We start from the raw sequence: 10,130 nt of genomic DNA on the forward strand, positions 1-10,130 counted from the left end.
GGAGACAGGTTCTAAGGCTGGAATACTATGCATGCTTATTTAGAAGTAAGCCCTGCTGGAGCCAACTGGTGTCTCCCATTAGGTTTTACTCATAGTAGACCTACTGAAATTAATGAACCTAGATCAATCATGTCCATTCATTTCAGTGGGGCTTCCTTGAGTAGAAGCAACATTGGCTTCAACCCAATGGTGGCTTGCTTCTGAGTAAACATGCCGGAGACATATTTTTGCAATTAACTGCATTTTTCTAAACAAAAACCATTCAAAAACCAAACAACACAACCATGGAACAAGGTTGCTAGCCCCCATAGTTCTGCATAGTGACCCTATACAATGGTTCATTCCTATGACTTCACATGCCACTCAGTCTGAGCATGATGCCAGTCCAGTGCCACAAGCTGTGAGCTTCTTGCGCTGGCACAGCAAGGGCTTTATGCCAGCTGTGCAGGGGAATCTGCCATCGCAAATGTTTTAAGAGCTGGGGTGTCGTCATAGTTTCTGAATAAGCCTTCAAGAGACAAGTTCCGTGATGCTGAATATTTGATGCTAGCCAGGTCTTGAAATTCATCTTCATTAAATGAGAATGTTTCATTCTGTCAACTTCATCGCACAGGGAAACCTCACACAGCTTCAGGAATGTGAGCACCACCTGTTTCCCAGAGGGCACTGAAAAAAAGGAAGACAGACCCTTTGCTCATGGTACAGAGTGGTGCTTTGAAAGCACGGGCTGAAGGATCTCCATCAGAGCCAGGAAGACACCTGTCGGAGGCCAGATTTGCAAAGACTGCTGTAGACGTCACTTTGCAGGCAGGTCTGCTACTGAGCCACAGTCAGATTGTCCTCTGGGGGCTACTGAAAGCCATAAACTAACTCAACTCATGTGATGTGTCCATACACACCACGATATGCAGTGAGATGAGCACCACACCCCATAGCTGCCTTTGACTGGACTTGACCATCCAGAGGTCCTTTACATTTACCTTACCTTTTGATATGCAGTGTCTAAGCAGCAATGAAACAGACACAGGAAAAGGCAACTCTAGACTTTGTCATTCGTTGGTATAAAATGTTGTGAAGCGCTTTGTGAAACATGTTGCTTAAAAAGCTGGCTATGAATTGCATCCAAATTAAGTCATACCCAGACTTCACCCACAGAAGCTAAAGGAACTAAGTTAGTCAGGACCCAGGGAAATTGAGGGTGCTATGACACCAGAGAGAGAGAGAGAGAGAGAGAGATGCAACCAGCTTCAAATCCACATTAAACTCTAATGTGGACAAGTCTCAAGTCATAGGATCAGGTTTTAAGGCACACGCTTACTTTTACTGTGTTTACAAGTTATGTTGAGAGACTCGCACAAAGTCTTTCTCTTCTCTTTTCTTGTCATGTCTTTTCTTTTCAAGCACACTATTCTAGTCCTGAAGTGCCAAAACACTTCTCTGAAAACAGACCTCCCAGTTTAGCGGTGGGTTTCCCCACCGCCTTACATAGGTCAAAGATCAGTTTTGATCATTACTCACTAGAGTGAAAGGTTGTTTTAACACCTTTTTCTGAAATATGAAATTTACTTCATATGCCAAGGGATAGTAAATTCTTAACAGCATGGAGAAGCCAGAAACAAATATTATAGAAAGGATTTGCAAAAGAATTCAAAGTGAAGAGGCACAAGGGGGGCACGAGGTAACTGCTATCTAGTGAACTGCTAGAAGCCTACACACACACACACACACACCTCATGGTCTCCACATATTCTACTACCTTCCTGATAGGGGCAACCTGTGATTAGGCAGCCATGTTAGGGACCTACCCCATTCACATAATATATGGAGTGATGGACGGTGGCCTGATTTTTTGCATCAAAAGGGAAACACAAGTGAAGGAACTTAAACTCCATCCCACTTTCATTTCATTACTTCACACAGGCCAGTGGGGGGGGGGGCGGCTGGGTGCCTTCTAGATGTTGTTGGATTACAAGTCCCATCATTCTTGGCCATGATGGCTAGAGCTGATGATGCCATGCCCCTGCTCAAAGAATCCTAATCAGAGGAAGACCTGGTACTCCCTGAAGAGAACGGTATGGAGGAAGAGGTGGGGTCAGGTAACAAAGCCAATCCAGGACCGTCAGACCATATGGCATCCCAGCTGCTGCTCCAATAGAGACCCCAGACTTGGAGGTAGAAGCTGAGCCTGAGAGAGCTCTAGTACAAGACTAGGCAGTGGCCAGGCAATGGAGCGTCCTTCAGAAAGTCAAGGCCTCCTTCAGAGTAATGGGCTATGTGTGAGGGGAAAGCTCTGGTGGCCACCATCTTTCATAGGGATACTGGATAAAAGCCTTCAGTTCCTTGAGAAAGTTGTTGGAACAGGATTGGTCCTATGGTGTGTTGATGGGCTTTGTTACCTTGATCTATGACTGGCCTTTATGTCTCTTGTTGATCCCTTCCCCACCCCCACCCCACTTGACCTTGGACTGTGACCTGACATTAGTCTGTGGACATGGAGAGCTACAGGCTCCCCATGGGTCCTTTGCTCTGATACTGGAAATGGGCTGGGCTGGAAGAAAGGTTCCTGGAGTAACAGCATGGGGACAGGAAGGGTTTGGCTTCCATTGTGTCCGTCTCTCCTTTCATGGAAAAACCAGACATTCAAATATGTGCCCTCTTTTTTTGGTGATGTGTTCTCTTTCTCTCTCCCCCCCCCCCCCCGCCTCACTTCTTGCAGCTACCTAACTTCCCATCCCAGTCCTTGCGGCTGCTTTAAACATTTTTTTTTTTAAGTCAGGAACCTAGCACTCAATCTCCTACTGCCTCATGTATCCATTAGCCCTCAGTTTTTTAGTACCGTATTTTTCGCTCCATAAGACGCACCAGACCATAAGACGCACCTAGTTTTTGGAGGAGGAAAACAAGGAAAAAAATATTCTGAATCTCAGAAGCCAGAACAACAAGAGGGATCGCTGCGCAGCGAAAGCAGCAATCCCTCTTGCTGTTCTGGCTTCTGGGATAGCTGCGCAGCCTGCATTCGCTCCATAAGACGCACACACATTTCCCCTTACTTTTTAGGAGGGAAAAAGTGAGTCTTATAGAGCAAAAAATACAGTACATTGCAAGATCATAGTGATTTCCTATAAAACTTTTTGTAACTTGGTGCCATGCTATAATATTGTTATAAGATGGGGGTGATCTGGATGTAATTTTATGTAGGTAAAATGGGGTTATATAAAAAGAGAGGCTGTAAAAGTCGTCAGACTAGTCTATTTATAAAATTAGTGGTTCTAGCCCAATCTGTTAAGTTTCTCTTTCCATCATTAAAGTGTACAAGTGACTTACTGCCATGGAAACTTCTGGCTGGAGATTCTTCCAGAATGGGCCTAAAGGGGCAGGCATCCCCCATTCCCAGATGGAGGCAATCACATTGGTAATCCAAAACTGGGAAGGGGGATAGAAACCTAATGGAAGAGTGAGAAATGTTGGGAGTGTTGATTCTGTGAGCACTTCCATTGGGACTCAGCATGTACTCAGCATGTGTAAATAAAATCATAGATCACATTGACACTACAATCTCTGATGACCTTCATTTCTAGAAAATAAAACCCAAGATACTGTATGTGTTGGCACCCATGAGATTTCGCACTACTTGGAGTTTAGTGTGCACTAACAATATGGAGGACCTTCTCCATATGAACCTCCCCAGATGTTGAGATCTGTGAGGAAAGCCTTGGCCCAGATAGTTATGGAGTTGGATCCACAGCAGAACAGAAGTATGGTACTCCTAATGGTTCCACTCTAGCTGTGGAACAGCCAACGCTGAGAAGCTCAATGTTGTCGATTTTCTGCAGACAAGTTATTTTAGGCTGACATTTTCCTGAAGCTGTCTTGATGGTAGTTCTTGGGATTTGTTGAGAGATTATTTGACATGTATACATTTTACTAGTCTTAACTGTAACTGAGATGTAAACTGTATAAAGAAATCAAATAAAAGCTGCCTTTGGGCTGCAAAGGAAAACCCACGATAACAATTGCATTTCAGATAAAATGCTTCAAGAATGCAAAGATTATAACTTTCTCTGCCTCTGTTTTCTTTCTTGATGGCTGGCTTGCTTCTCCACCGTTGCAAAGGCAGTACTGACAGTTCTCTACCCTGCAAGCGTCCTTCAAGAACTAACAATTTCATTCAGTTGAGCTGTGAGACCTTGACTTTGACCTCAAAGTCCAGCCCTAACTGCATCACTGGCCATAGAACCTGTGGCTCTCTAGATGTTGAACTCCAACTTAGCCCTAGGCAGCATAGCTAATGGCTAGAGATTATCAGAGCTGTAGTCCCAGCAATATCTAGAGGACCTCCCTAGTGTAGGCAATACTGAACTAGTGCTCTGATCTGGCATAAGTCTATGTTGTTGTTTCACTCAATAATCAGAAGAGGAGTCTGCCAGAGATGTCCAAATGTCATGTGCTTGGTTATAGATCACAAGAGCAAGTGGCTTGGAATGTCTCCTTTCAGCACATCAAAATTACACAGATGAAACATTAAGTAAAAAACAAGAGGATCATGGGACAGTCATTTCCTGCTGAAGGCATTATCAGGAAATCCTAAAGGGTGCAATTATCTGATGAAACTGCTATTCTTTGAAGCTTCTTGTTTTTTGAAGAGGGAGCCTTTGCCCTTTTAACGCTGCACCAAACTGATGGCATTGGCATTTTCGAGTGGTTAATCCTTTGTTTGGAATGAGCAATTTATGCAACAAGCTTTAATGTCCTTGCAAAATACACAGTGGCCTATCGGAGCCCTTTCTCTGTTCAAAACAGGGCTCTCTTAGGAAAAGGAAGGGAAAGCTGTTTTGACAGTGGGGGGGTGTGCATATCCATCATCAGCCAGTGGTGTGTATTACCCACCCACCATCATTTCTGTGAGTCGCCGGCAGAGCAGAGAGCTGCTAGCAATCCTCTTAAGACTTAAGTGAAAGCTAAGCCAGAACGCACCACTCTGTGGGTGATAAAAGCATTTCCCACTAGGCTGCTCCTGTGCTGAATCTCCAGTACGGACTCCGTAAAGCACTCCCACTCCGTGGCCTGAGAGGCATAATCAAGCTGAGAATTCCTGAAGCCTGAGGAAATCCTGGAGCGAAATGTGCGGTGCTTCAGGCCTTTTACAATTGCCCTCATTCTTCATATGATGAACTGATCTCGCTTTGGCTGAGAGCCCCTCTCTGGAACTTGACCTCTGAGGCACTAGGAGTGGGGAAACAAGAAAAATGTCCGTGGTTGAAGAGCTTGTTTGCTGTCTACCTAAGAACAAAGCTGTTGGATCCAAGCCTGATATCTCTGTTTTCTAGCAACACTTCCTCCCAGCTTGAGGATGGGGCCAGGATAACACTGAGCTTTTCTGCATAGAGATTTAGTACTGCAGTCAGATGTTAACTAGCCCATGCTGTCTGCTCAGTGGCCAATTTCTTAAAAGAAAAGTGTCATACATAGCACCACAATGGAAATCTCAGAGGGAGATTAGAAACCGCCTTGCACTGAGCCAGTCCTTTGGTCCACTTTAGCTCTGTATTGTCTGTAATGACTGATAGTGTCTCTCCAGGATTTCAGACAAGGAGTCTTTCGCAGCCCTTCCTGGAGATGCTGGGGATTGAAGCGGGGAAGGGATATGGCTCACTGGTAGGGTTGAAAGGATCTCTCAGTTTTAGTTCTCTCAGTTTCTCATTTTCCCAGTTTTAAATTCAGTTCACATTTCTCAGCAATATATATTATTTTTAAATTCACGTGAAAATTCAATAGCATTTCATTGTGAATCTCTCTAATAAACACATTCTGGTATGCAATTTTGACTGATGTGCATGTTTTTGCAAGCAACTTCCCCCCAAAAATGCATTTTGTATGTTATTTTTATGAATATATTTATTTTATTTCATGCCTTCCCCAAATGTATGCATTATTGTAAAGATTGAGTGAGTGGAGAACTGCACCACAAAATTGGATATGTGCAGGACCGCTTCCTGTCATTTGACCACTTAAAGGGCTTGAGACCACCTCCTTTCACATGAAGCTGCACAACTCACCAAGCACCTTTCTCCAAGATCCCTGCCACCAGATGTAAGGCAGGCAGTGACCAAAGAAAGCTTTCTTAGTCATGGTGCTTTGTATCTGAAGCAACCTCCTTGGAGAGGCTTCGTTGGCGTCAACACCAGCAACATTCTGGCACCAAGCGAAAGCTTTTTATTTGCTTAGACATCCTGCATATTTATTAGCTGGATTTCATGCCTTCTTTTGAGTATTATTATCTTGTTATGGCCTGTTACTGTTGTATTTTACTGTTTGTGTTGTATTTTATGGTAACAGGTTTTAAAGTTTGTAAGCATACTCCTCCCTCAGTGCCTCGTGCTGAAGGGCAGATTATAAATTAATCAAATACAATGTACAAAGATAATAAACTTACCAAATGCAGGCCTACATACATTGTGGAAGGCAGAGAGAAGGGTGTTGTAACCAAGATGGGTATGGACCAGTATTTTAACCAAAAGGGATAGAAAGCAAGGCCTGTATTTTTGCAAAACTGTGCAAGGTGAAGCAGTGTGCCATATCACAGGGCGTAAGAAGTGAAGGATTATAAGGAAGCAGAATAACTGAAGTTGATAAAGTTATACATGGTTGTGCTTTTTTTAAAAAAAACCTTTTCTTTTCAGTTACATTTAATAATGTGTTGCCTCTTCTAATGCTATTTTAGAAGACTGCCAACAATAATTTCAGTTATAAAAAAATGGCATTTCATACTCTCAGCTGTAAACATTAATATCAGCTGATTTCCTGATATTAACTACATCTTTTCTCAGCACTTTCTCATTTCACTGGGTTTTGCCCTTTCCCCCCCATCTCTCTCTCACACACACACGTGTGTGTGTGTGTGTGTGTGTGTGTGTGTGTGTGTGTTTCAGAAATCAGTCCAGCCTTGGAAACCTCTCTGTAGAGTCCATCCTCACTGAATTCTTCTCATTACCGTGCGCGGGTGATCAGGATCTAACTCAGGCACACAGAGGAATTGCACTAATCGGAGGTCATGCTTGTCTTCTTCCAGCCCCAATCCAGGGAGTGCAAGGCCTCCCCAGAATCATTAGGTGGTGAACACCAGAGGCAGCTCCCACCCGATCTAGTAATTGCTGTGATACATCCCACACAGGCACTGGCGGAGGAAGAGGACCAAAAAGAAAAAGAAAAAAAGGGGAAAAATTAAAAAGAAAAAATATTAAAAACACATAGGTTTCATATCATATTTTCCAATAACATATTTCCTTGACCTCCTCATACCTCCCCTTCTTGTATTCCAGTTCAAATTGTTCATCCAGCAAATCCTTATCTCATAGCATTACAGCTATAAACCTTATTTTCTATCCATCTTCTTAAATTATTGTAACTTATACTCTTACTTATGTACAAAAAAGAACTATTTTTTCATATTCTTTTGTATCATTACAGATGATAACCCCTTAATTTCAATCCAACATCACTCAGTATTCCTTAATGTTACAATATTTTTGCAAATAGTCTTTGAATTTCTTCCATTCTTCTTCTGCCGATTCTTCTCCCTGGTCACGGATTCTGCCAGTCAATTCTGCCAGTCCCATAAAGTCAATCAATTTCGTCTGCCATTCTTCCAGAGTGGGTAGATCTTGCGTCTTCCAATACTTTGCAATGAGTATTCTTGCTGCTGTTGTAGCATACATAAAGAAAGTTCTATCCTTTTTTAACACCAATTGGCCGACCATGCCCAGGAGAAAGGCTTCTGGTTTCTTCACAAAGGTATATTTAAATACCTTTTTCAATTCATTATAAATCATTTCCCAGAAAGCCTTAATCCTAGGGCACGTCCACCAAAGGTGGAAAAAAGTACCTTCAATTTCTTTACATTTCCAACATTTATTATCGGGCAAATGGTAAATTTTTGCAAGCTTGACTGGGGTCATGTACCACCTATATATCATTTTCATAATATTTTCTCTTAAGGCATTACATGCCGAAAATTTCATACCTGTGGTCCACAACTGTTCCCAGTCAGCAAACATAATGTTATGTCCAACATCTTGTGCCCATTTAATCATAGCAGATTTAACCGTTTCATCCTGAGTATTCCATTTCAGCAGCAAGTTATACATTCTTGATAGTATCTTAGTTTTGGGTTCTAAAAGTTCTGTTTCTAGTTTGGATTTTCCCACCTGGAAGCCAATTTTCTTGTCCAAATTGTAAGCCTCCATTATCTGAAAATAATGAAGCCAGTCTCGCACCTTATCTTTTAGTTTCTCAAAACTCTGCAATTTCAATTTGTCACCTTCTTGTTCCAAAATCTCCCAATATTTTGGCCAGGCAGAGCTTCATGCTCTGCCACTGCACACAGGATCCCCTTCCTCCATTACAGGAGAAGCAATTTTTTGTTCTTACTGTGATAAGTTCCTTCTCTGTAGGGAGGAAGGAGATCCAGCTGCCAAGTGACTATTGCAGGGGAGAGGTCATTGGACACAGAGAGCTGAAGGTTGTCCGGGGCCTTGGGTCACCTACCAACACACACACCAATGTTCAGGGGCCTCCACTTTTCCTTCCCCACCTCCTCCCTTCTCTTACTCCAGCCCTTACCAGGATTTTTCTTCTCTTCTTACAGGGGCCATTAGGACCTCTTAGGACCGGGCCATAGGGAACAGAGTGGTATGTCCCACTGTGGGACCACTGAGTTCTTTTTTCCTAACAAGTTGTGTTCTGTTTCATTCCTGCTTTTAAGTTGTTTATTTTTTATTTATTTATTGCTGTCTAGTTATTTGCTTAAGCACAAATTGAACTGGCAGGGGACATCTCTTGAAAGTCTGACTTCCTGCCAGTGGAGAGGTGGGTCCACACAGGATCCCCTTCCTCAAACTTTGCTTCTGCTCAGGCTCAGCTTTAGTCTTGCCAAAACAATGCCAAATAGCTTGTTCTCTATGCAGGCAAGTGGCTCAGCAATTGTCTCATTAAGTAATTTTTGTAATTGTTTCCCCTTCAGCACATCTGAAAAGGTGCCTGACACCAATTACTAACAAGTGTGTCATTATTCTCGCACATCCCTAGAATCATTAGGAACCTTGATCCAAAGGTTTATGACATAACATTGCAAGTGCAATACATTGCATTCAAGTGTTAAGTGGTGCACATTAGGACAAAAAAAATACTAATTTCACATATACTCTCAAGGGGTCTGAAGTGGCAGTAATGGACCAGGAATGAGACCTTTGAGTCATAGAGGGTAGACTGAGGAAGATGTTGACCCAGTGTGCAGCAGCTGTGAGGAAGGCAGGTCCCACGCTAGGGATAATTAGGAAAGAGATTGAAAATAAAACTGTCAGCATCACAATGTCATTGTTCAAATCTATGGTGAGGCCACACTCGGAATAGAGTTCTGGTTACATCACCTCAAAAAAATCATTGTAGAGCTGGAAAAGGTTCAGAAAAGGGCAAGCAACATTATCAAGAGCTTGGAGTAACTCCCCAGTAAAGAAAGGGTACAGCATCTGGAGTTTTTTTTTAGTTTACAACAGGGTTTCCCAAACTTGGGTCTCCAGCTGTTTTTGGACTACAACTCCCATCATCCCTAGCTAGCAGCACTAGTGGTCAGGGATGATGGGAATTGTAGTCCAAAACCAGCTGGTTTAGAAATACGGTGAGGGGTTACTGATAGAAGTGTAATAATATGATGTGTAGTGTGGATTAAGTTTTCCTCCCTCTCTCATTATATTAGAACTCGGGGCCATTCAATGAAGTTGAACATTGGATGAATCAGAACAGGCAAAGAAAGTACTTCTTTACACAGTGCGTAGTTGAACTATGGAATTCTATCCTGAAAGATGTAGTGATGGCCACCAGTTTGGAAGGCTTAGCAGGCATGGCCAAACTTGGCCCTCCAGCTGTTTTGGGACTACAACTCCCATCATCCCTAGCTAACAAGACCAGTGGTCAGGGATGATGGGAATTGTAGTCCCAAAACAGCTGGAGGGCCAAGTTTGGCCATGCCTGGCTTAGAGGATCAAACAGATTCATGGCTATGTTCTACCTCCACCATTTGAGGCAGAATGCCTCCGAATGCCAGGAATCACAAGTAGAAAGGGTGCTGATATATA

This window comes from Podarcis filfolensis (genome assembly GCF_964270895.1).
Source record: "Podarcis filfolensis genome assembly, chromosome: 7".
Lineage (NCBI taxonomy): Eukaryota > Metazoa > Chordata > Lepidosauria > Squamata > Lacertidae > Podarcis > Podarcis filfolensis.